Source organism: Lactuca virosa, chromosome 7, assembly GCF_052849685.1.
Source record: "Lactuca virosa cultivar CGN04683 chromosome 7, Lactuca_virosa_CGN04683_v6, whole genome shotgun sequence".
Taxonomy (NCBI): Eukaryota; Viridiplantae; Streptophyta; class Magnoliopsida; order Asterales; family Asteraceae; genus Lactuca; species Lactuca virosa.
Window position 1 is genome coordinate 125,682,196 of NC_136432.1, and position 27,251 is coordinate 125,709,446.

Below are 27,251 nucleotides of genomic sequence, written 5' to 3' on the forward strand. Positions count from 1 at the left end.
ATTATTAATGTACATCTAGTGCATTAAAAATACACATCAAGTTCTCGGCAGTATGGAGACGGTATATTGAAAAAAAAAATTATGCATTGAGACTGTAAATTTGAAATGTAAAACTAGTGCATTAAATATACGTTTTTAAGGATTGTGAGTATTTATGATTTGAGAAGTATTTATGATTTGAGAAGTATTTAGGATCTTTTAGACACAAATATATGCACTGAGGTAAAACGAAATTGGTGAGTTAAATTCAGATTGTTCTGTGTGATGTTAGTTAGCAAAGTTTCGATGTGATATATTAAAATAAGTTTTGTTGGGGGACATTAAAAGACAAGTGTGGGGTAGCGGCCCTTTTATTCGATATTTAGCAATGAGGTTGAGTCCATTACTTTTTCTAACTACTTAGATTGCGTTGAGATGGTTGTGCATGTTTTTTTTATGGTTTCTCCTCATTAGTCAAAATTTGGGTATGGATCGGTGTTTGGTGGTTGGAGCTCTCCAACCCCTTTACGCTTCATTCTCTTATTACTTGAATGAATTTAGTGCGACATTTCCTTTATCATCATAAACTTCAAAACTCAAAAAATAAGCATTTTTATTTATCATCATAAACTTCAAAACTCAACGAGTAAGCATTTGAATGGATCTTTTATCAATAAATTGAATATAAAACACTCGAACTATGCTTAAACCATATGAGATAAATAATGAAACCATTAATTTCTAATTTATATGGATAAAAGGGTGATACAGTATTGATGAAACTCAAATTCCATTCAAAGTTCCATAACTTCACAGTTACACAGTTATGTCACTTTAATAGATTGGACATGGATTACTATAATCCATCATCAACATTAAATCACTAGAACCACCAATAATTTCAAGTTTGATAGATCATTTGGATGATCCACCATTGAGTGAATTCAAAATTCAAATCAAAATATTTAAGAGACAAATACCTTAAGTGTTTCTTAAAGTGAATTTAAAGCTAAAGACTGAAAGAAATTATTATGACTATTCCAAATTAGATTTGTCCATTTTAATTGAATATCTCAATATTTTTTCTTTCCTTTAAATTGTTAAAATAAATAAGAGAGCAAATCTAAGACTTAAGTCTTCAAAAGACAAGCCTATTCTCTTCATCAAGTCTATTTTATAGATTGTAACTTACCTAGGGTTTTCTTTAACATTTTTTCTCCCTAACATAATAGCTTTATGACCATTTAGACCCCAATAGGTACTATGTTCATCGGTCAACCTCTTAAATAGGCTTAAGTATAGAATACGCCCAACAATAACTCTAACTTATGGTCATCCTCTTATAAAAAGGGTCTCTCAAGTCTAGCAATAAAGACAAGATAAAAAAGACAAACGATGCAGCTATTTTTGTCATTTCACATATACTTAACGGTGTAAATTGATAGTAACAATCCCGACTCCCAAGGGACTGTTGATGTTACCAAAAACATCTGAAAGGACAATCCATGATAAAAAAAAAACAAAAAACTAATACTTAGACTAAAAGTAAGATTTTTGTCAAACCATATAGACCAAAAACTAGCAATCGTATTCATTTTGACTATTTTACCTGGTCAACATATCATCACACTTTCAAAATTTACATTTTTGTCCAACTTTTAAATTTTATTAAAAATCTGGTCCAAATTTGTAATTTTGGCCCAAATTTCAAACATTTGTCGCCAATTCATCCTAAATTTGGTTTGTTACGTATGTTATTTTTTCAAAATTTTGTTTCAAATTTATAAAAATCTAATTTTTTCCATATAACTATTTTTTAAAACATTTTTGTATGCAATATACCCATATAAAAAAAATATTTTAAAAAAATATTTTTATATGCAAAATACCTATTTAAAAAATATATATATTATAAATACCTATTTATAAAAACCTAGTTATGTGAAATAAGTGTTTGTACATATATATATATATATATATATATATATATATATATATATATATATATATATATAAACATGTTTGTATACCTATTTATAAAAACATATTTATGTGAAATAGATATGTATATATATATATATATATATATATATATATATATATATATATATACATGTTTGTATACATTATTATAAAATACGTGTTGCTATACATTTATAGTTATTTTACCATTTTTAACCTTTTTTGTTGTTACTGCATGGTATATTCTATCCCTTCTTTATATTGGATCGTATTGGATACTTTCTCTTTTGCATAAGGTGTTTTGTAGGTTTTTGGAGTCTCGTTGCGGTTGCGGATTAGCTTGTTGTTGGGATTTGTGGGCTTACAAGGACTTATTGGGATTTATGGATCCATTTTGGAAGAATTAGGCTTGATGTATTGAAGACTTAGATGGGTCATGGACTCTTAAATATGGGCTTGGACTATCCATATTAAAACTTCAAGATGATTGGTCCATTTTGAATCATGTGAGATGTGAAGAGGACTAAGATAATGGGGTGGAGTAATGGGAGAGGAGCCAATAGCATTTAAACATTATTTACGAGGGTGAGGTCTCTCCCACACTACTAGGCACAACCACCCGCACAACTGCCTATTTGGAGGCATTTTGGTCATTTGGCTCATCATTTACCTTAGAGGCAATTTTGGAGAGCTAGATCCATAATCTTCTCATTATTCTAGTAATTACTAATTTCTTGATGTTAAAGCATTTTTATGATTGTTTTCTTGTTGCCATGAGTGACCAACTTGTTTAGTTCGGTTGACTTGGGCTAAAACCCTTGGATATTTGTGGGTTTTGAAGGATTCTTGTTAGATTGTCATTTATCTCATGTTATTGATTCTTAGTTCATAATTATTATACGTGTTTAATACTTTGAACATGAGGTCGGTACTTCAATGAGCATTTGTTAGTTTCTTTCTTTTATTTAGTAATGAATCATTGAATTTGCTTAGACCAATGGCTTTATGATGGTGAAAATCACATCTAGCCTATGGATCATGACTCCTTTATTGATATGTAAGCATTGATATCCTCTTGGAATTGGGAATTCCTTCATTATTAAGGATAATCAATTTTCCTGAGTTCAATTGCTTCAATTAGGATCTTGATTATGTTTAAGAAGGTGTTTTGTGGGCTTCCCCAACCTCCATACTACCTTTGAGGAATTTTGGCATATCATTCTTCATGATTGCTATAACCAATTTGGATTGAATGATAAGCTTACATATTGAATCCTCATGATAAATACACAAATGTTCATTGTGTTGAATTACCTCAATTGACCAACTTTCTCTAATATTTGAGCATCTCGCCATCTTCCTTAGTTGCAAGCTTTTTAGTTATTCAAGTCTTTAAGTTTTCAAACAAATCACAAACCCTCCTTTTTAGTTTAATTTAGTTGGTTAGTTTTATTTCATTGTTTAATTAGATTGTATTGGTAATTGAATTATATCCATTTGCCTATGGATTTGATCCCTTTTTACTAACATATTACATTTTATTTTGCAAGCAAAATGGTGTAATTTAGTTAGTGGACTTTACATCCCACCATTTGTATATATTTTTATAAAATACATATTTGCATATAATTTTTTTTTTAAATTGTGTTTGTATACAAAACCATTTATTATAAAAAAGGTGCTTATAAAAATACATACAAATACGTTTTTATAAAAAGAAATGTATACAAGCACTTATTTGTGTACATATAAATACATAAATATATGTTAATATGTTTACTATGAAATATGTTGTATTTTGTTTTTTATAAAAAACGTTTTTATATGTATTTTAATAAAATACATGTTTGTGTGTGTCTATATATCTTATCTTACTACTTTATAATGTATATATGTTGTGGGTCCCATAAGATTTTAAGACATTGTCTTAAAAACAAGGAGGTCAAATATCATACATTGGATCTAATTTGGATGGTGTAGATTGTTTTGATGGTAATCCATGTGACTAGGAAACAACCAATCAAAATAAAATGATAAATTATACCATTCTCAAAGCACATTATACAATGAAATAAGCACAAAGAAACACATCCAAATACAGTACCCATGGCACATACTCACCCTTATTTAATAGCTTTTGATTTTTCTGCTCCTCCTTGTCCCTTCAAACCCTCATCTCTAAGTCCGTCTCTTTTAATTGAGTGTAGCCACCATTGCATTCCATTAATGTCATCATGAAGATCCACTCACCAACTACAATGTCTTCGCCCCCAGTAGATTTTCTTACCACCTCAGACATCTCCGTCTCCACCGTTATCTTTGTCTCTCTAAGAAATCTTCACAACGATGTGAGTATGTATAAATTTATTTGTGTGTATTTTTTTATGTTCTTCATTTTCAGATCTCTAATCGTTTTATGTTTCATGGTTTTTGATATAGATCTATAAATAAAGGGCGGAGATACACAACTACTAATGGTTTTATAATGACTTTTGAAGTCCAGCGTAGCTTTTAGTATTTTGTAGATATGTGTAGATTTGGGTTTTTTTGAGGGTTTTCGTTATTAAAAATATTAATAGTGTTCTTCATGACAACATTGCAGAACTGATTTTATTGATTAACATATAAAGTATATTTTAGTTTCGGATATATATTTTTTTTGTTTTACAAATGATCTATTGTGTTTGTAAGTTCCGTAATAGAATGTTTACTATTATTTGAATGATTTTATTTTTTGTTTATTGGATTTCAAATAATTGTCAATACGTTTTGTTTTTTAAAGTTGCTACTGAATCTTTATTCATACATGTTCTCAGATATTTTTGTTTTGGTTGCTTTTTGTTCAATCATTAAATAAAAAACAAATGCTTTTAAAAAAATACAAGTATTAGTATTGGTTTTGTTAAATTATTGAACAAATATAGAACTGCTTATGTTTTTTTTATTGATAATACCTGAAAGTTATTTATATTTAAGTATATGTTATTTTTGTGATTATATTAAAGTTAAACTTGTATCACCTGTTGTAATGGGTACATAACCAAAGTTGTGTTAAAAAGTAATTTATCAAAAAATGACTAAGTTATTTTTTAAAAAGTTTTTACCCAAACACTCATTTTAAATTATACCGGTATAGAACCGGTAATAAATCAAAAAGCTCAATTTTTTAAGCTTTGTCAAACACCCTCTTAATAGAAATACACCATAAAAAGATTTTGTTAGTCAAACAAATATTTAATTATCGTTTATCTATTAAGTAGAGTAATTGCCTATTATACTATGAACACAAACAAGAAAACTTTGGACAAGATATCACATTGGAAATATAGATTTTCAATTGACATTAAAAGAAGATAAACGTTCAACCTTATACATTTCTTATTTTTATATTTTGAAAATATAAATTATTTTCCATTTTGTATTACAGTAATTTTAAAATTTTAACCGTATGTGTAATTGTTACTTTATATATCATCATTTTATGTATTAATTTATTTTTATAAAAGCATGATAATTTTATATCTTATATTTCAAGTAGCAATAAATTATATATTATATCCAGTCGTTAATTAACAAATGCATATTGTTTATTATTAGTCGACAAGTAGATACAATTATAATAATTTTTTTTTATTATATATAAATACCAACCGAGTTGTGTTAAAATAAAACAAACATGTTAGTTGAAGAATCGTCACACTATTTTTACTAATCACTATCTAATACAATAAAATTGATTTTATACAAACATATCAAAATTATATGTAAATAGAAATACGGTGCACATTAAAAATAGAAATATGAAACAAATTCTATTAGAGTTGTAAAATTCAAATCCAATGTAAAAATAAATAAATAGATCCTTGTGATTTATTCAAATTAAGATTAAATTCTTTATAGAAAACTAATGACTAAATTAAGAAACATTAATTGTTAATGTTTTATGAGAATCTCCTTTAAATAAATGATTGTCATTCACAAAATTAAGTAATCCAACTCTTATACAAGGGTTTTTGAAGAAAATAAAAATATTTTTCAGTTTTTGAAAAATAATCAATTTTTTCGGAATGTCTCGTTTGAGAGTGGTCCGAAATACTAAATGGTTTTTTTTGCTATTTTTTTTTGTTATTTTCTACAAATACATGTTAAAAAGTGGTGTTAATTATTTTTTCTTGTTATTATTTGAATATACTTTGAATAAATGTTTAGCGAGCCAAATATATCTAAATAAATGGTCAATTGCACACTATTTGAAACTAATTTGTTTTTTGGAATATGAAAGTTGTACAAATATTTTTTTTAAAAAAATAGTGAGTTTGATTTTAAGCTTTAAATACTCTTATATTTAGTTTTTTTGATCAAATTTTCACCCATCTAATTTAATCGAGAGCCGTAGTGTAATTATCTAATATTCTTACTAATATTAAATTTAAATAACATTAAAAAATAATTCTTTAATTTTAAAAATTATCCACGTATAAAACTCATTTCCTTACTAAATTTTTAGTTTACATTAAACAATGTGATATGTTAATTTATAAATTAGGTATCTTTGCCAACAAGAAAATATGAAAATTAATAATGAAGATACTAAAGACTAAAAAATAGATATGCTACAGACTTAGACAATAGAAACCACTCATAAAACTAGATGAAATTTTTTAATAAATTGTCATTTCAAATTCTTCTCAAACCCAACAAATACTACTCTACCTGCACTAATGGAGTAGTACTACTACTCTACTCTATACAAATTTATTACTATTTTTTAATAAAACAAATTACTCAAATTGATTGGCTGACCAATAATTTATTACCAATAAATTGCACAAATTTACTCAAAAGTGAATTCACGTTAAAAAAAAAAGTTAATCCAAATGGGCTATAGTTGACGTTTTAGAACGACAAACATATTTAACTACAATTATATATTTTTTTCCCCGAAAGAGAACTATAATTATAAGTTAACGATGGTTTCAAAGTAAAAGACGGTTTCAAAGTAAGATTTTTGCCATGGTTAAAACTAAAACTGATCCAAATTAATCTCATTAACAATTAATTTCTTAATCGAAATTAACTTATGATTATATTCTTATGAGTAAATTAAAGTTTCGGACCCCATATCATAATACAACTACGGCTAAATGAATACTACTTTTATAATTCTGAAAAAAACATTTCATGAATTTTGATTTTCTTGAAATTTTGATCTTTGAAATATTCATAACCTTTTAACCACCATGTAATTCAATCTTTCTTATCATATCCCATATCTCTTATTAAAAAAACAATTACATAAAAGTTAACTAAAATATCAAAGTAATTATTATTTTAATTATAAAGAGTCTCTACCAGATATTTTTTTACAATTACTTAAACATTAAAAATAATAAATATATAAGTACATGTTTAAAAGATATTACTTATTTATGTTTGAAAAAGGAATATAACTAAGTATTATCGTTAAACTCATCTAGCTGGCCATCGTAAAAACGGTATGACACCTTTTAGCCTTATATAGTTTTGCTAGATTTTGAATTAAACTAACCTCACACTTTTTATTTCCATAAAAACATTTCATTTTTAATATACGCCCAATCATTTTGAATGTTATCAAAACCAACAAATAAATATGAAATGCACATTTTTTTAATATCAATGTTTTTTTTTACCTTTTAGTCAAAACAACTACAAACTTTTATTTTTATCCATAATAAAAAATTACTAACATTTTCTATACAGAAAAATAGTAATATACTTATAATCTTTCTCAAAGGGAATTAATGGTCAAAAAGAAAAAAATGATTGTCACCACTTGATATTAATCTATGTTTGTCGCTTAATGGTAAATGATATTAGTCGTTTAATTATATTTTTTAATATGACAAGTCCCTGAAAATGAAACTATTTTCCGTAGAGAATCTATTATTCGATCATTGATCGCCGAATAGAAACTAACCGGTCGAAATAAAACTATTCACCGCTTCATTCAATTGTCGTCCACTGCATCGCGCGGGTACCCCACTAGTATATATATATATATATATATATATATATATATATATATATATATATATATATATAATAATGTGTTTGTGTACAAATGAATTTATTAAAAAACAGGTGTTTGTATATATATTTTTAATAAATTACGTGTGTTGTGTACGTATTTTTTGTAAAAACATATTTTTATATATTTATGTATTTATATGCACACAAAATGTTTTTATGTACTTAATAAATACATATTTTATAAAAGTTTTTAAGGTATAAATGGGTATAATAATGTATTTTACATAAGTGTATTTCACGCATTTTCATATAAGTATGTTTTTGTAAATAGGTATTTAAAATATAAAAATACTTTTAGAAAGAGGTATTTCGCATACAAAAATGTTTTTCAAAAAAAAGGTTTTTATGAAGAAAAAGTTTTTGTTTGAAAATATGTTTTTTGTATAAATATGATTTTATACATCAAAAAAAATAAAACATGCTCGAAGTGCTTGATGTTGATTTGGATTTTGGAAGCAATGCGTATAACGTAAGAATCAAGAATATGATGATAATTGTTGAGGGGTTTATATTAGGGTATGGAGGTAGTCAGTAGTCATTTTTACATAGAACATGTTGAAACTTGAAAGCATCCAAGATTTTTGTGTGCAGTGTGTAGACTCACTGCTAGTTAAAAAATATTAAAACATTGGTAGATAGCAACTAGCATGCAGTAAATTTGATTGTTGGTTTCTTCATATGATTTTTACAAACATGAGTTGGTTAATTTGGTAGTGCCTTAGTTAAGTTTACTAGTATCAAAGAACAAACATTGCAAGCTTTGTCAATTATGCTATCTAAAGTATCATGGGATGGAAGCTCCCCTTGTTCAACATCTTCTTGATCTACATCATCAACTTCGTCATCCTCTTCTTCAGTGGAAACATCATTTTTATTTTCAGATATTATTTCTGAAACTTTGGAGCTCAGTCGCTCGCTAACCGACGCCTTGAAGTCATAATATTGGTTTTCATCGAAAACCACATCTCTGCTTTGAATAACCTTCTTTAGTTTTGGGTCCCATATCATGTACCCGAACTCTTCATCTCCATATCCAATAAAGATGCATGGAGTGTATTTGAGGTCCAACTTCTTCCGCAATTCACTTGATACATGTGCAAACGCTTTGCACCCAAATACTTTCAAGTGAGGACATGAGAGGTCTTTACCCGTCCATATCTTCTCTGGAACTTCAAAATTCAGTGGAACGGAAGGTGACCTATTTATTAGATAGCAAGTTATCAATACAACTTCACCCCAAAAAGGTTTTAGGAGTTTAGTCATGTTGAGCATGCACCGAACTTTCTCAACAATGGTGCGATTCATCCATTTTACTACACCATTGTGTTACAGGGTTTGTGGGACAGTCTTTTCATGTCTGATACCATGTTTTGTACAGTATGTAAAGAACTCACGAGAATAGTACTCGCCTCCATTATCTGATCGGAGACATTTCAACTGCTTGCATGTTTGTCTTTCCACCATTGCATGACAAGATTTGAAGCGGTCCAATACTTAGTCCTTCGTACTGAGATAGGATGCCCATACCTTTCATGATACATCATTTATGAATGTTACAAAATACTTGCTTCCACCAAGAGATTCTACTTCAGTGGGTCTACATACATTGGAGTGGACAAGGCTCAGCAACTCAGAGCGGTTCTTTCTTGTGGAGATAAAGGAAACTCTATGTTGTCTCCCAAATAAGCAATATTCACAGGGATCCAGGGCAACATCTTTTTCCATTGAAATGGACTCCTTCTTTACAAGAGTCGTCAATCCCTTCTTGCTCATGTGGCATAGTCTTCTATGTCATAAGTTTGGTGATGTCTCTTCTTCAACAACATTTAGACTTGGCTAAAGCAGCTTTGCATGGGTTTTATAAAGAGTGTCATAAAGGTTTCCCCTTAAAACAACCATAACACCTTTTAACAGCTTCTAGGTGTCATCTTTAAATTGATTATCATATCCCTGAAAGTCAAGAGCTCCAGTTAAGATAAGATTTATTCTCAGCTCTGGGACATGTCGAACATCTTTCAACACCAATGTACCTCCCTACATTGGTCTTTATGTGTACATCACCAATACTAGTAATACTTGGGAAACTGGTGTTTCCCATCTTCACAGTACCATGGTGTCCAAGTTTATGCATAGTAAAGAAATCATGGAGTCGAATGATATGATGTAGCGCTATTAATCACCCACTCATCATCATGAGTGCCAACATGTAAGCATGCTTCCTCCTCGTATGTAATAAGGGCAATGTCTTATGTTATGTTGACCATGGTTTCACCATTCTCCCTTCTTGAACTCTGGCTCGTCTCGGTTTGCTCCTACAGGAACTTTCGACAATCACTCTTTTGTCGCCATAATAATTACAGTGATTGTAATAGCCTTCGAACCATGTATTTGAAGATTTACCTCGCTCTCATGATTTCCCTCGATCCCATTATTTCCTTCAATCTTGGGATCTTCCTCTAGATTGACCATGTCTGCCTCTACCTCAACCTCGACCTCTACCTGCAGTTGTGCCTTAGCCTCTTTCTTTGTTTTCTGACAAGAGGGCAAAAGACTGGTCTGTACCAGCTTCTTTACTTCTAGATTCCTCATTCATTAAGGCGTCTGTGACCATCTACGTTGTCACTTTCCTATCGGGGGAAGAATTTCTGAGAGTCACAACAAGATTCTCCCAATGATTTGGTACATAAATCAAGAGCAATATGGCTTGTTCCTCATCTTTGAGAACTCCATTAGCAGCACCGAGCTGGTTTACGAGATCTTGGAACTGACTCGTATGCTCGGTTATAGACTTACCACTTTGTAACTTGTGCTTTACAAGGAGGCTCATCCGTAAGGTCTTGTTGCGTTTCATCTTTTCCTGATACATATTCTCGAGCTTCTCCCAAAGTTTGTACGCATCTGTCTCTTGAGAGACATGATGAAAAACACTGTGGTTGATCTACTGTCGAATTTGCACCGCCGTTTTCTTGTTTATTCTCGTCCAAACTTTATCTGTCTTCGTGTCGGGTTTGACGCCTTTCTTTTTCTAAAGTCTCTGCTAAATCTTTCAGATTAAGCAAATCTTCCATCCTTGGCTTCCACATAATGTAATTGGTGGGTGTAAGTCGAACCATCGTAATAGTAATTGTAGGTTCCATCAAAAATACTTGCAAATTGCTTTTACAAAATTTTCGAGGAACAATTTGATAAAACCGAGCTCTTGGTTGGATTCAGAAGAGTCAAAAATGGTGGGGTGGACTTTTTCGGGGTCAAAGTATACTTTCTTGAAAAGTTATGGGCTAATTTGTAACTTTTCAGAATTATAAGGACTAAACTGTAATTTTTGCAACTTACAGGAACCAATCTAAAAATTTTATGCCACACATGGACCTTTCTGAAAGTTTTCAAAAGTATAGGGACCAAACTGGTAACTTTCAGAACAAATAGGGACCGAAATAAAGTTTTTCATAAACAAAGGGACCTGTTTGCAACTTTTTGGAACTTCAGGGGCGAAACTGCAAAATTCTAAAAGGCTGGTCAACTGCTGACGGTACTTCATCTTCTCTGGCAGCCTTCTCCGGCGGCCGGTTTTTCAGCAACTTTTTCGGTAAATTTTGACCAACTTTGACCAACGATTTAAGGCATTTCCGGTGGTTAGAAAATTCCAAAAAAAATATATTTTCGGAATCCTTGAAACGAGGTCTTTCCAATCGTGGGACCAGAAATGGATTTTGAGACAAAAAAATCGACCCAAAACAGAGAAATTCGTGAAAAAATCTGTGGACACCAAACGAGGCTCTAATACGAATCGTTGGGGTTGGAAAACTTTTCTATTGAACTCGAAAATAGAATTACAATATGAGGAGCAACTCTCACACTCAACTATTACAAAAAACAAACCCACTTTCATTACCACTTACACTCTAAGTGTTATACTATCTATTTCTCTGTGTTTTTGGGATGCCTTACAACTTATGCTAGAAGCTCTATTTATAGTAAACTCAGCCATCATTTTATCTTCTCCGGTTAATGTGTTCATCGTATGGTTAGAAAGAAATATTATCATCCTAAGAAGAAAATGATTCTATAAAAAATGTTGGGCTTGTAGATGGAGGCTAGAATTCAACCCTTATACTTCTAAAATGTTTGTTTTATGATGATATTTTACAAAATTAAGTTATAAAAAGTAGCATTTCGTTTGGTGAGGATTAATAATAAAATTGGCTATATTGAAGAGTTTGTTATGATTTGGTTATGAAAGTTTAAATAGTATTAACTTAGACCTTAAACTATTATAAATATATATTGTATAAAATTAGCCATAAAAACGTTGATATTTTGGCAAAAAAATGATATGATTTAATTTTACATCCTATGTAAACGGCCTGATGATAAAGAGGTGGTAATTTGTATATGTAGGATTTTTAAACATTACCAATAGGACGAGTTATATTGTCTTGTAAAAACGAAAATTTACTTGTTATTTCCAATTTAAATCTTTATAATTATCGCAGATAAACATCTTAGCCGTTCTAGCTCAGTTGGTAGAGCGCGTGGCTTTTAACCACGTGGTCGTGGGTTCGAGTCCCACGGATGGCGTCAACATTTATTAATTCAATTTTTTCATTTATCGCGAATCCCTTAAACTGACTCATATAAACAATTTAGCTAAAACTTATCAAAACTTTAGTTTTCAATACCAAGTGCTTGGTGGATTTCTGTTATTTTCCTGATATTACGTGTTGCTGACATTATTTTCTGCTGATTGAAATATGAACAATATGGATTTCTGTTTGAATGTTTTGTCGGCTAAATGAAGCTAATGCTTGAATGAATTTTTAATTTTGTTGTTTTGGAGTTGATTGTTAGTTAGTTGCCTATTGCAGATTTTTGTATTAAACAATCCTAATAAATGAAAATAATTTTATCATTTGTCATCTTCTAATGCATTATGACATATGACTTATTATTATTTTTTTTTTTCCCACTTGTCATTTTATGGTTTTTCCGTTTTATTAAATTTCATATAATATTTAAATTTAAATATAATAATAAATACATATTAATTTTATTAATTGATTTTCCTTCTAATTTCAAAATTACTAAATTAAAGCCCCATTATTTTCTTTGTTTATTTATCTAAATTATTTGTTTAAACTTTTTAAAAAAATAACAATTTAATTTTAATAATTCAATATTTTTCTTATTTTTTTTTTATAAATTCAAACTTCAAATATTTAGAATTTCATATTTATTTTTTGTTTTAAATAAATTCATGTAATATATGGATCTTACCTACTAATGCGTCAAAATCTAAAAAACATTTATCTGTATTCCCCTTTCTTTATAGGTCTCGTGTTCCCCCTATTGAACGAAATGCAAAAACCACATACCCACAAACTTGTCAATAAACAATTCTATGTTCAATTTGACTACAAACAATTCTATGTTCCACTTGACTCCTACCCATTACGTGTTCAATTTGTATAGTTCTCATACCGTGTTCAATTGTACAACACCAATTCAATCTTGAGATTTAGTAAGAATAGCAGACGGTATATTAGTCATGACTCTTCTTTTCTACGAACAAGTCAGTACTCGCACTATTGGGAGAACATGCATCAAAGAAGGTCGTTTTCTTTTCCGTCCTCGCACTATTGTACGAATTTATCCCTGTACCTAATGATTCTAACATATAACATATAACAAAAAAAAAAAAAGGCTTAGCAAGTCCCCAACATGTTCAAGGTTCCAATCACATTGGTCTTGATTGCAAGAAATAGCAATGCTTCATTTATTATCAACATTTCTTCCTATTTTTACTCAAAAATCATTGTTGCTATATTTGAGTAGATTTAGCCCAGGGTAAAAAAGAAAGCAAATAGAGAACAACTTTTTTCGGGAAACAGGGGATGAAAAAAGAATGTAATTATTAAACTTAAGTCTAGATTGGATACCTTGACAGCATTATATTTGTAAAATATATATTTGATCAACTTCAACCATCAATGGTTCTATGTGTGATGTCAAACATATGATTTAAGGTTATAATAAGCAATATTGTGTAGATTAGTTAAAAGAAAATGAAGATTTGAGTTACCTAATTGCTTCTCAACTCTTTCTTATCACATAATTTCCTCTTCAACCGTGCATTTCAATCTGTAAATGGGGAAAACTTCAGACGAACTACAAATGTAACGCCACAAAAAGAAACACATTAAAATTTTGCTACCAACCAGAGAGAGAGAATGAATCTTCGAAATCCCTGATTAAATTAATATTTTGTAAATATTTTGTCTATTTACATTTTACAAAAATCGATATATTTACTTATTTTTCACTATTGATAAAAGGAATAGTGGGACAAATGTGTTAGGATGTTTAGATCTTATATCAATATTTTTCTAAAACGATGATCTTATTGTTCTCAAAAGAAAGATCGTATTGAAGGTATAGGGTATCCTCGATCGCAATTTTAACAACATCATGTGAAACAATTATATCTTTATCTATTAATTTACTTAGTACATAATTATCAAGTTGATGTGTGGAACCGGGGAGGGAGGTGTTTTAGCAAAATTTTCTAGTAAAATGGTTAAATGTTTGTGTTATTCCAAGCACAAAAACTACATAGTAAGATCTACCAATCATACATTTTAGACCAACCATCTTTAGGACTATAAAACCAAAAACCGTCGCGTCTTGCCTCCCATATACAATCTTTGTCAAACTCTCCAACGCAATCACTACTAAAACCAACATCGAACACCTTAACATATTTGTCTTTTGATTGCCACTTGAAATTGCAAACATAAGAAAGACCCGGATATACTTCCAATTTAGTTTCTTGACCCGGTTGAAGTATGTTGTCATTTAAATCTTCTAGAAATACACAACGATATCCAAGGTTTTCAACATCTTTGTCTTTGAGATGAACAGTGTACTTCGGTTGTGGTGTTGGGGATGGTGGATCCGCCAAGCAACACGGTGGCGCTACAACAAAAAGTAACAAAACAAGAAATATCATTGACTTGTCCATTTTTTTTTTACTATATGTGAACCTTTGAGTTGGACGCGGTTTTATAGAAGAGAAATTTAATTGATGTAGTTACGCCTCATAAATATCGTGATTAATATTCATTTAATCAAACAATAAATTAACATATTCTAATTTATATAGAGTATCTTGGAATTAATCATCTCATAAAATGTCTAGAAATGTGTAGTTAGTCACAATAGCATAACATGCGGCTATAAATTACATTTCTTCCTTATTTTATGCGAAAATTCAAATTATACCTTTCCCCTTTTTAACAAATTATTTTATACTTTTATTAAAAAAAATATCAACTTAATTCGTTGGTTATTTAAAAAAAAAAATAGCAAATCACATTTTGCTTTCCCACTATATCAACTTAATTTGTTGGTTATTTAAAAAAAATAGCAAATTAACTTATATCCTCTCCTTCGCCTATGATGAACCCTATATTACCTCTTAATCTTGTCATTTTACAAGATTAATATTAGTGCTTTTATGGTTTTCTCATTTTCAGTTTCACTCAAATATTTTGTATTATTCGTATGCTATTGTTTGTGTTACAAGGATCAATAGTGTATAACAATATTTGTATTTGAAATAAACATATATAGTATTTGCATAAATTCCAAAAGGGAAACATGTCTTTTCATTTGGTAACATTTTGGCTAACTCGTATTCATAGGTGCCCATGTTCTTTGATGTTTTTATGTAAAAAGAGTTTTAAAATTCTTTTAAATAATACTTTCATCTCATAAAGTGATGTGTCGTAGGCGCTTTTCATCAACAATATTGATGGTATGAAACCTTAGTTTGTATATACATTGCATGCTCATGATGTTGCGCTTATTGGAAACTAGTTTTTTTTTTTTTGAACGGCAAATAAATATACTAAACTACTTCTAATTATTTCACATATGTCCATAGTGAGACTTGAACCCTCGACCTCAAGGAGGGAGGGCAACACCTAGTGGCGAATCCAGGATTCAAACTAAGGGGTGTCCAACTCGAATGATATAACATAATAAAATATTTAAAAAATTGATTTTAGATTGAGTCATAACTATACGATTATATACATGACACATATAATGATATAATAATCGTTAGAAAATCATAATCATCTCTAACATTAATATACAAAATTCACCAAATTATAAATGAACACCACATACAAACTAAACTAATAAACAAACATATATTTGATATTGTCTTAAATTTTTTCTGAAAATTTTTAACATCGCTATAAACTAAATAAATTATCAAATAAACTAAGATATTATTGGCAATTGATGAAAGTTTGGATACAAAAAACTTTATTTTCTTTGTACTTTAAATTACAGAGTCTACATTGCTTTCTAGACTTTACCATTTTATAGACTTTGACTTTAGCTAGCTATAGCAACATTTTTTTATATAATAATTATATCTATATCTATACACAAACACAACTACATGCTAAGTACTAGAGAGAGTGAATAAGCGAGACCTGAAAATAGAAGAGAGTGGAGAGAGATGAGAGTGAACAATAGAGAAGCAACACTTTGATTCTAGTCATCGGGGACAGAAAGCGATAGAAGGTGGCGGAGATAGACAGCGAGCGGCAAGTAAGGGCAGAACCGTCGAACCAACCGACTTGTTTTACTGATGGAGAGGATCGGCAAATCAAAGGCACCAAGGTCGGAGTTAATGACCGATCGGCGAAGCTACATGAAAAGCAGTCCCGGTGACCCAAAAAAAATGTAAATTTTGATTTTTAGGGCTTTGGCATTTCAGTGTTCTTTTCTAATACTCTACATGATTTGTAAGATTTTAAAGAGATTGTATTTATAAAAAGTTTTCTTTTTTATTACCCCGCTAATTGCTCATACAGCTGTATGTTACTACATTTAAAAATTCCTAAGATGTTAGAAATTTTCTAAATTGTTTCATGTTGCCTCACAAAGTCACAGGTGTCCATTTTGTGATTTCTACCGGTGTTTTTCAAATTTACCATATAATCTTTAAAGAGAATTAAATAACAAGGGGTGTCCATGGACACCCTGTAGTTCAACGTAGGTTCGTCTCTGGCAACACCAGATACCGTTGGGCTAGAAGCCCTTTTGTTACTGGAAACTAGCTAGGTAGAACATTTTGTTTCTTTTTTACTTAACGGGTTTCATGGATTAAACACTTATGAACAACTATATATGGCTAGGTTTTTTTTTTCACTTAAACGGATCGCTTGAAGAGTTTATCTAAAAAAAACATGGTGTGACATATTCATACTCCAACCCTTTACATATTTGGCACAACCCCTATCATGTTAAATTGATGAACACCTTGAAAATTGTTTGTTAGAATATTTGGTAAAATGGTCATTTAGTCTTATTTAAACAATTTATTTACACTAATATGAAACAAACATCATGTACACAACTTCCTGGGATTCATTGCCAACTTCCTAATTTGGATTTTGAAGCAAAAACTTGGTCCAAGATGTTAATTTTTTTATGACTGTGTTCTTGTAGATGATCACTGATAATGACCAAGGATTCATTGCCAACTTCCTAGGCATATTAATATTCACCCATCATGTGTTGGCCGACACCAAGTACGAAGGGAACTAATTAAACCACTCTTGGGAAATCGAATTTTAATGATGTTCTAATTTCGGGATATCGAGTCGGAATTTGATCAAGCGAAGGTTTTAGGTCTCAAAGGAATAGAGTTTAGACCATTTCGAATGTTGATAATGTTGGATTAAATGATTCATGCCCTTGATTTGTGCCTTGAAGAAAAAGGGTAAAATTGGAAAGGTGATATCTTGGGCTTCTTGCATGAATTAAGGAATTTAGTTCGATAGGTTTTTACTTAAAAATAACTAGATGAGATTGTGGGGCTTGTCAATACCTTTTCGTGCATATAAAGAACGCTGAAAACGGAGGTGAAACGAAGAAGTTACGGTTGTTTGAACTTGAATTGGAAATTAGGAATTTTGCTCTATGCAGGGTGTAGGAAAGCTACATTGGGCGTAAGTGTTGAATTTTGGATGCGGGTTTAATGACTTATGCATAGAGTAAGTTATGCTATACAGGGCGTAGCCGCTGCTGACCAAAACCCTAACCCTAAGGTTTTGAGCCATAGTTAAGGGCTCTAACTTCTTGTGATCCTTCCCATGACCAGCCTCCATCACCTTATATCATTCATCCAGAAACCCAAGTCTCCGTTTGCTTGTTTTGAGCCTTGGCATCTTTTATGAGCTTGTTTCTCCATTTGATGGTTGAATCTTGAAGAACAAGGTGTTTGCAAAGTGCATAGAAGAAGGGTTCAAGTATAGATCCAGCAAGGTTGCTTCATTCATGGACCATTGTGAGTAAAAAGCTCCTAACTTACTCATTGGTGTCACAACTAGAAAATTTTGGGTCAAACCAAGCCTAAGGAGTCTTGTATATAAGTGTATCTACAATGTTTATCTATTTAACCTTGATACAATGATGTTTATCGAAAGCCAAAAGGACACCATTTGTATGATTAGAGATGATATACACTTGAAAAATTCATGTTGAAATAAACCTTGAATGATCAATGCAAATCAAACATGAATCAAATGGTTTTAACACAAGAACTTATATTTATGCCATAACCTTGAACACTCGATTTTTAAGGCCACCATCCTTGTGAATTCTACTTTTCAAAACTGAAATCACCAAGCTAGGATACCTTAGGACCGAAATCTCCTACCTAGGATATCCTAGAACCGAAAACACAAAGGTCCAAGACTATCATTGTAACCCCCGCAGATTCGGGCTAGTCAATTTAGAGACAATAAGCGTCAAAAATAACTTTTTTTGATATAATATTATTTAGAATAAATAATCTTGACCAAGTTATAGTATATGTCACAAGGGTTCCGTACATATAAAGAACGCTGAAATCCGAGTTATAACGAAGAAGTTCTGACCCGTCGAAGTTTTACAGTAAAATCAACACGACACCCGGAATCGTAAAAAATGAATTTACGATAAAATACTTTCTAGCCTTAGTGATCTAAACGAAAGTCGTAGTATCTGTTAAACCGAGAGTGTGCATAAAAAGAACGTCCAAATCTGACTTCGTATGAGGAAGTTATGATTTTTCTAAGATTTAGCATAGTAGTGCACAACCCGAAATTCGAAGTTTACATTGGTCGATTTTTAACCGAAATAGTCTAAACAAGAATTAAAGATCTCGTTAATAGGAGCTCAACGATAAAAAGAAAGTCGAAAATGGAGCTCGTATGCGAAAGATATGGATGAAACTTAGTCTTTGCTCTTCAAGCGTGGCGAATTCAATACAAATTTGTAAATCCGAGATAGAATGAGAATTAGCCAATGGAGTCTAAATGAACGTTGTAGTACTCATAAATACCAACGCGTGGATATAAAGAACGTCGAGAATAGAGCTCGTATGCGAAAGGTATAGACGGAACTTAGTCCCTACTCTTCAAGCGCGGCGAATTCGATACAGTTTTGTAAATATGAGATAGAATGAGAATTAGCCGACAGGGTCTAAATGAAAGTTGTAGTACTCGTAAATATTAACGCATGGATATAAAGAACGTCGAGAATAGAGCTCGTATGTTAAAGATATGGACGAAACTTGGTCCCTACTCTTCGAGCGCGATAAATTCGATACAGTTTTGTAAATCTGAGATAGAATGAGAATTAGCCGACGGCGTCTAAATGAAAGTTGTAGTACTCGTAAATACCAACGTGTGGATATAAAGAATGTAAAAAAAGGAGCTCGTACATGGAAGATACAGACGAAACTTAGGGCCTACTCTACGATAAAACCCCTATAAATAAAGGGTGAATCCTTCATATTTTCTTCACACCATAAGCCTTTCTTTCTCTCTCTAACTTCTCTCTAGACTCCCAAAACCCCTCTAATTCCCTAGTAACCTCAAGTTGCTAGAGGAAAGACCCGGAGCGCCCGAAGGCTCTCTTAGAAAAAGAGCTTTTCGGCTCAGAAGCTCTGCTCCAGCAGAACTCGGTTTTTAGCAAAACCTGCTGTAAATGAGATACGCCTAACCTACTTTAAATATAGCTTATATTTAAATATGATATCGTTATTATGGACATATAAATAAGATTTATCAGTGATTCAAAATCGTTATACTGATTGATCTACTTACGGGGATGATGTCTAGGCTGTGATTTAGTGAGGTGTTTAAAGTGGGATTTCCAAACAGTATACTTCATATACCAAACGGACCCTACCTCCGATATGATCCTACCTGGTTGTTCCTTACTTCATAGATCATGAAGTAGACTCTGAGTTAATGACGAATCTAGACTAATAATTAGTCGCAATAAATATTAGACTAAAATCTAGTGGTAATAATATTAGGTTTTGTCGAAGGAAATCCTATTGTTAAGAAGCGAAGCGCTGCTCGAATATCGAGTCGTCACTTTAACAAGTGAGTGCATAGTTACTTTCATTTTACACATAGATATGAAGTATTTAATATAAATTACGTGCTATATGTGCATATTATTTGTGTTCCTGATATCTATGCTGGATGAACAAAAATATACATGTTTTAATTGTTTTAAATGTTGGATTAGTGTCTAAGTCCATAACTATAATTGATATGTACTTGACCCGACTCGGCATGGTCCATTTGGGTTGCATGGCATCGGAACATTTGGATAGACCGTTTGTGAGGAGAGGACATTTGTGACATATTAATATATTATAAGTTCTAATATATTAATATGAAATCATGTTATTTAATTAGTATTAATCAAGAATTAATTTGGACTTAATTTAGTGATAAAAAAGAGACTAATTATATATATGGGGATTGATTGTGTAAATCATTCATTCTTATATATGTGGGCTTATGATCCATGATTCCTTATGTTGGGTTTTACCCATGTGGTGATCCATGGATACTCCATGGAGGTTAAAACCCATGGAACATAAGGAATGGGTAAAGTCATGGGTTACATGGTGAAACCCTAATGTGCACACTATATAAGGACCCCTTTAGCTCAAGAAATTGGCACTAGTGAGACATATATGAGGGCTAGCCGATTTTGAGCATGAGTGTCTTCTTCTCATGGTTATTCCATGTGTTGGTGATGTTGTGTGAACCATTTGAGGTGTCACACTTGGGAACTAGGATCTCGAGCTACATGGAGTCAAGCTACATCAATAAGGTATGTATTTCTATCTACTTTATTACCCAAGTATCAATGTTTTGTATGCTAGTTAGGGTAATACCTTGGATATTCATATTTGCATGTATAATAGAGAAAACATAGATCCAAGGTATTTAGGGTTGCATGTACACTTAGGAGTGTTAGAATGCTCAAAACCCAACAGTGGTATCAGAGCCTAGGCTTGTTTTCTTGTTATACTTGCAAAATTGGCTGAAAATCGAAGTTTTTATGCTGTCTGGACAGCAGACTCGCCGAGTCCATGAAGGGACTCGCCGAGTCCAAGGCAAAACTCATCCAACTCGCCGAGTTGGTTCATGCACTCGACGAGTTGGACCCCCAGACAGCATATCTTCGACTGTTTTGGTTGGAATTGGACTAGGAACATTACCCTAAGCTGTTTTTCAACTTATAAACCTGTTTTTGATGTGGTAATGTTCATGCTAATCCAATTCCAAAGATAATTGTCAATAGATTCATGTTTTGTACTAGTTTAATGGTTAGGCTAATTACTTGAAAAAGTTTGATTGAATTATCTTGTTCTTATGAGTTGCTTAGATTAATAGGAAAGTTGTGTGAAATTGTTGTTTTCAATCCAATTTGATCTAAGAGTTGATTCTAAAATTTGTTTTTGTAACGTGTCCTCAAGTTATATGAAAAGTCACATTTAAGATTCATAAAACTCATAAATATTTCCATAGGTTATGGATAAGGAAAAGTCACATTCTTTTATTAGTTAAAAGTCTTCCATAACTTGTCCTCAAGTTATGGAACTTGAAGAGTTTTTTTGAATTAAAACTACTTTAAACACATAAGTTATGGAATTGAAAAGTTTTGAATAGTTCAAAACTTTCCCTCAAGTTTTGGAATTTGAAAAGTTTTCTTTCATGAATACTTTCATTCCAAATTAAGCCCTTGGGATTTTAAAAGTTAAAATTCAACCCTTATACTTTATAATATTATAAGTTAATAATATATATATATATATATATATATATATATATATATATATATATATATATATATGTATGTATGTATAAGAGCAAGTTAGTCCTACCGTTAGTAGGCCTCATTCGCGAAGCCGGTCTATAAGGGGGGTATAAGGTTACTGCCTATAAAATGACAGTTTAATCGGTGTTCACTCTCACCCACTGCTTCCTTGACTGGTGGAGGGTCGTTAGCCGAACGGGTAGGACAAGGACTATAATTCTCCCTTCATTAAAAGTATTAATGATAAATACTAAGTAACTAAACTCTTATTAATACCCAATCTTAGTTACTTAGGAAAATGTGAATTTGGTGCTAACCCATTAAATTACACTTTGCACTTTGCTTAAGTCGGTTAGTGGAGCGCGTGTGGTTAACCGGCACACTAGCTTGATTTAACAAGGTAGGCAAAGGTAACTTAATATTTATCATAGTATCGATGGAGCGCGTGTGGTTAACCGGCACATCGATTAAGGGGTAAATATTAAGGGTACCAAGTATATTTGCATGGTTATTCACACCTTGTTTTGTGATCCTCGGCATCCCAGTCACAAAACCTGAGAGGGCACAATCGAGATTGAAACATGCCATTGAAAAGTTCAATGAATCTCAAAAGAATCTAGGAGTTTCAAAACCAATTAAAACCTAATAATTTATTTCGTTTTTCATGGTGTAAATTGGTGAATCGTCATTCGCCTACCTTCAAATATTCTATAGCTTGGATTACGGCATCCCTCTTCCAAGTTATAAAATATTGTGTTGGGTCCTAGCCTTAATATTTCATATTGGGTGTTATATTAAGGACTTTAAATCAACTATCTTGAATATCTCCCAAAAGATGTCTGGTTCAGACATCTATGATCTTCCCAAATGTCTTAGAACTTCACTTCCTCCACCTCCTCCAATTATTCTCCCTAACCCACAAGTTCAAGGTCACTCAAGCCCTACTGGCAAGCAAGATCTATGTGTGCTCACATCTTGGAGATGAAGTCACATATTGACAAGCCGGGAGAGTTGGGTGTCAAAGTCTTAAGAAAATCGGATGTTCAATCACTTTCTAAGTCACATAGTGAGTTCCTTTGGGACTACTATGAAAAAGACTGTGACATGACCCTTAATGATCTTATCTATTTGCTTTGTGCTGCTGAATCAGCAATGATTTGGAGCATTGGTAGAGCAAATTTGATTAGAAGATCAACTTCCCGGACTTCCATGGACATTGACAATGGTAACATTGAATATCCAGAAAAGCATTCTCTTCCCAATGGAAAGGGATTGGCCATAGTCAACTCGGTTGACCAAATGGTAAAGAGAAAGGCAAGTCTGAGATAGTCCAGTGCACCATTCCCAAAGAGTCCATATGTTTCTGTTGCCAAAGGAATGAGCATTGGTTGCGAAGCTGCCTTAACTACCTGAAAGATCTAAGAGAAGGTCTAGTCAAGAAGTTGGACTCTACTTCAGGTAATGTCCACTATCTAACTCTGTTAAGTTTCTATTCTAAGATTCTCATTACATGATGTGACTGGGTCACATGTTGATGTTTAAGAATCAAAGAAAAGTGAAGAAACTTAAAGGAAGTATATGCAGATTCTGATCGCAAAGATAGATTTCGATCGCATGGTTTGGTGATCAGAATTTTGAGCTGTTGCTTAGGAGTTATGATATATTGCTTAGGAATAGATAACAACAAAGTTTTTCATATGCTTTTGCACTGTAAGAATAAGTTTTTCCGCAAAGTTTTTTTTAAAATAAAAGGATTTTTTTTATTTCATTTATTCTAAGTATCCTTACAATGACATTTGTGAAAAACTGTTGCTTATATGATTCCATTGATAGCAATATTGGAAAATGGATTTGTTTCTTTCATTTGTGGTAATGTCTAATTTACCAAATAAGGAAAGATTTTCATCACCCAAGGTTTCAGTTGGATAGAAACTTGGAAATCATGCAAGTTGTATAGTATGATGAATGAGAATTTTCATCTTTGGAAAATTAAGATTAATTCCTTGTTCACATGTATATGTGAGTCAAGTGAAGGACTAAGGGATCGAATACACATTCTGGTGCACTGGTCAAGTCTGCCACAAAATATCGATAATACTATTCGTCATGATTTACTAAAGTTTAGTAAATATGGTTATACTTACAAGACTAAGTATAATTCTGAAGCATTGGAAAAGTTTTGATGTATGGCAGAACGAATGAGAAGAATCAAATTAGGCAGCAAGATAAAAGTTTCTCAAATCTGAAAAGATGGGAGAGTACTTTAGTATCAGGTTTTGTGATCATCTTAATGATTTAGAAATCATACCACAATTAGTCCTCTAAGGAAATCTTAGTGAATTCTTATGACTAAGAAGAGGAATCTTGAATTGTTGGAATGGTTAAATCAAGAAGATGGGTCATACTTCATTCCAAAACAAGTATTAGAGTCATACTCCAAGACTGTAAGTTGAGTGATATATCTTAAAGAAAGGTTTAAAACACCTGTCAAATGTAGGAGTAAAAGTGTCCTACTCTTGTACATTTGAAATTGGTAAGTTATGATGTTTTGGATAAAACAAAGACTAACTAAGGCCAATTGTGTGAAGTGTTTGTCATGATAAAGAATCCTCACTATCTCTTGAATATTTGGCAAGATAGTTTTATATGTCAAGAGGACAGTGGGAGTGTAGAAGATCCTGAAAGAATTTCAAGATCTAATCAAGAATAAAACCTGTAGTTTCTCACTAGCTCACGACTTGAGGTTTATAACCTATCGTGTTGACATATTTCTATGCCCATTCCAGTTGAATTTGGCCTTGCATATGAGTTCTGATAGTTCTCAATAGGTTGAATAACAACTTGGAAGCAATGGCAGGCCCTTGTGCTGCCAGGTGGCAAGAAGTTAAGACTACACAAGTTCAATCCATATGAGTTTGGATTTGTCACTAACCTTGTCTTGTGATTATGGTTTTGACAAATTCACTTGGATAGGAACACATACACCATAAAATCTAAGTGTCATAAGGTTTCTCTCCGATTCATGAAAATGATGGTGAGGAAACACTTTCACTAAGTAGATTTTAACTAGATAGCAATTGTGATATTTGCATTCTCAAAGTCGTTAGTGGAGCGTGTGTGGTTAACCGACACACTAACATGGACTTGTGAGAAATGGCAAAGGTCTAAACAATTGAGACTATGATTACAGCATCCCTTTTCATAGTTCGGAAGTTGTTTAGACACACATGTGTGCTATCTAAGGAAAGGTGTATGATTTTGATAAAGTTTTATCAAAGCATCTCGTATCAGAAATTTGAACTTTGGTAAGAAAGTCAATAAAGTATTGACTTCTAGAAGTTCAGCTGATTTCTGAGTACATGTCAAAGCTAGTAGGAGTATAAGTGTTATGCTAATAATTTTCATGTTAGTGGGAGCATGATAATTATGATAAGTGTTGCAAGTTAGCAATGTTAATTTTAGAAAACAAAAGTTTCAATTAAAAAAAGTTGTTTTGCTATAATTAAGGGAGAGGAAATTGTACTTCATTTCAATTCTAAAAGATTAGATTGAGGTTTTAATCATCTTTAGTCAAGGATATATATATATATATATATATATATATATATAAATATATATATATATATATATATATATATATATATATATATATATATATATATATATATATATATGAATTTTGTGTTGGAATGGATCAACATAAGGAAATTCTATATATGATTCCATTATTTGCGTTCTAAAATTCGATTATGATTACGTCATCCCTTTTCATAATCTGAATTATGAGAACTTGGCAAATAGAAATATTATAGCAAAAGGACTGCTCTAGTATCATGTCTTTATGTGAGACATCATGAATCGTGTCCCATATGCTTCGGATATAAGATCGATTGCATGTGCTATAATATTCATCCTTTCTAAATTTTCAAAATGCTCAGGGCATTAAGAGGGGAAAAGTATAGAAATGGATATGACTAAACTGATTAAGCAATTGTCGAGGACAATCTAAGGTTTACCAAAGATTGGTTGCTCAGGGACAGTTGGAAGTATAATGTTAATTTTGGAAGGACCATTTTGACATATTCTGAAAAGAGGCAACTCTTGTTCAGAAGTGATAGTCAAAATGAGAATATGGAAATATTCCCATAGGTGGCAGTTGTTCATTAAATCTATGTAAGATTAGGAAACTTAATGCAAGAAGGATGTTCAAAGCGATGAACTTTGAATTTGAGACTTCGATTCCATGGAATGATCTCCATTGGAATACTCTGTAATGTCTGTTGACAAGTCTTTGTGTCTTTGTACATAACCATTACAAGAGGATCAATGCATATAAGTTTAGAATCAAACAAGATTTAGGTAAATGGCAGGAATTTGAAATTCTTGCATTTGCGGTAAGGTTTTGGGATTGTGAAATGAGAATCATTGGAATTATGTTCAATCGATCTATTTCACAAAGTAAAGATCATAGACAAACTTAGTATGCATACTTGGTGTATAACATGACTAGTGTTTAGAAAAACATAGTGTACATGCTTGGAGCATGGGACAACTATTGTTTTAAAATAAAGTATAGAGTTGATAGTTTGAAACAGTATGCAATGAATGATGTGTAATTAATATGGTGATGAATAAAAGGTGTGTTTATTTATATTTATAAGTTCTGAGACCATATTGGATTCGATTATTCTTGTGTTTCACTTTGCATGTTTTGACTTCCAGAATAACTAGGTTGTTCTTCCTGAATGAATAAGTTACTCAAACCATCCACAGTCGGTCATATGTTGGAAGTAGATATGAATCAAGACTGTCATGGGTTGGCTTGTAGAGGTCTAAGATGTTGGACAAAGCGGTGCTACAACACTCATGAGTGCTCATAAGTTCTGAGTATTGGATTTAACCCACGCTCATTTGACTCACTTCATGGATTTTATCACGAGTGATCATGAGACGATAATATCTTATATTCTTCAAAACTAGAGATATGAGTTGTTACTATGAGTTGGTTATACATTGATTTCACGAAAACGCATTGGTAACTCGATGTT

The 27,251-nt window shown here is 31.7% G+C and overlaps 1 long non-coding RNA gene and 1 other non-coding gene across 2 annotated transcripts; both read left to right on the forward strand.

The window, feature by feature from the left end:
- The first annotated feature begins 4,108 nt into the window (after positions 1-4,108).
- Positions 4,109-4,666, forward strand: LOC145127456 (uncharacterized). The gene is made up of 2 exons (XR_013716440.1): positions 4,109-4,289; positions 4,381-4,666. It is a non-coding gene; the product is annotated as an uncharacterized LOC145127456 (long non-coding RNA).
- Positions 4,667-12,518: 7,852 nt separating this feature from the next.
- TRNAK-UUU (transfer RNA lysine (anticodon UUU)) lies at positions 12,519-12,591 on the forward strand. The gene has a single exon. It is a non-coding gene; the product is annotated as a tRNA-Lys (tRNA).
- Positions 12,592-27,251: the final 14,660 nt, after the last annotated feature.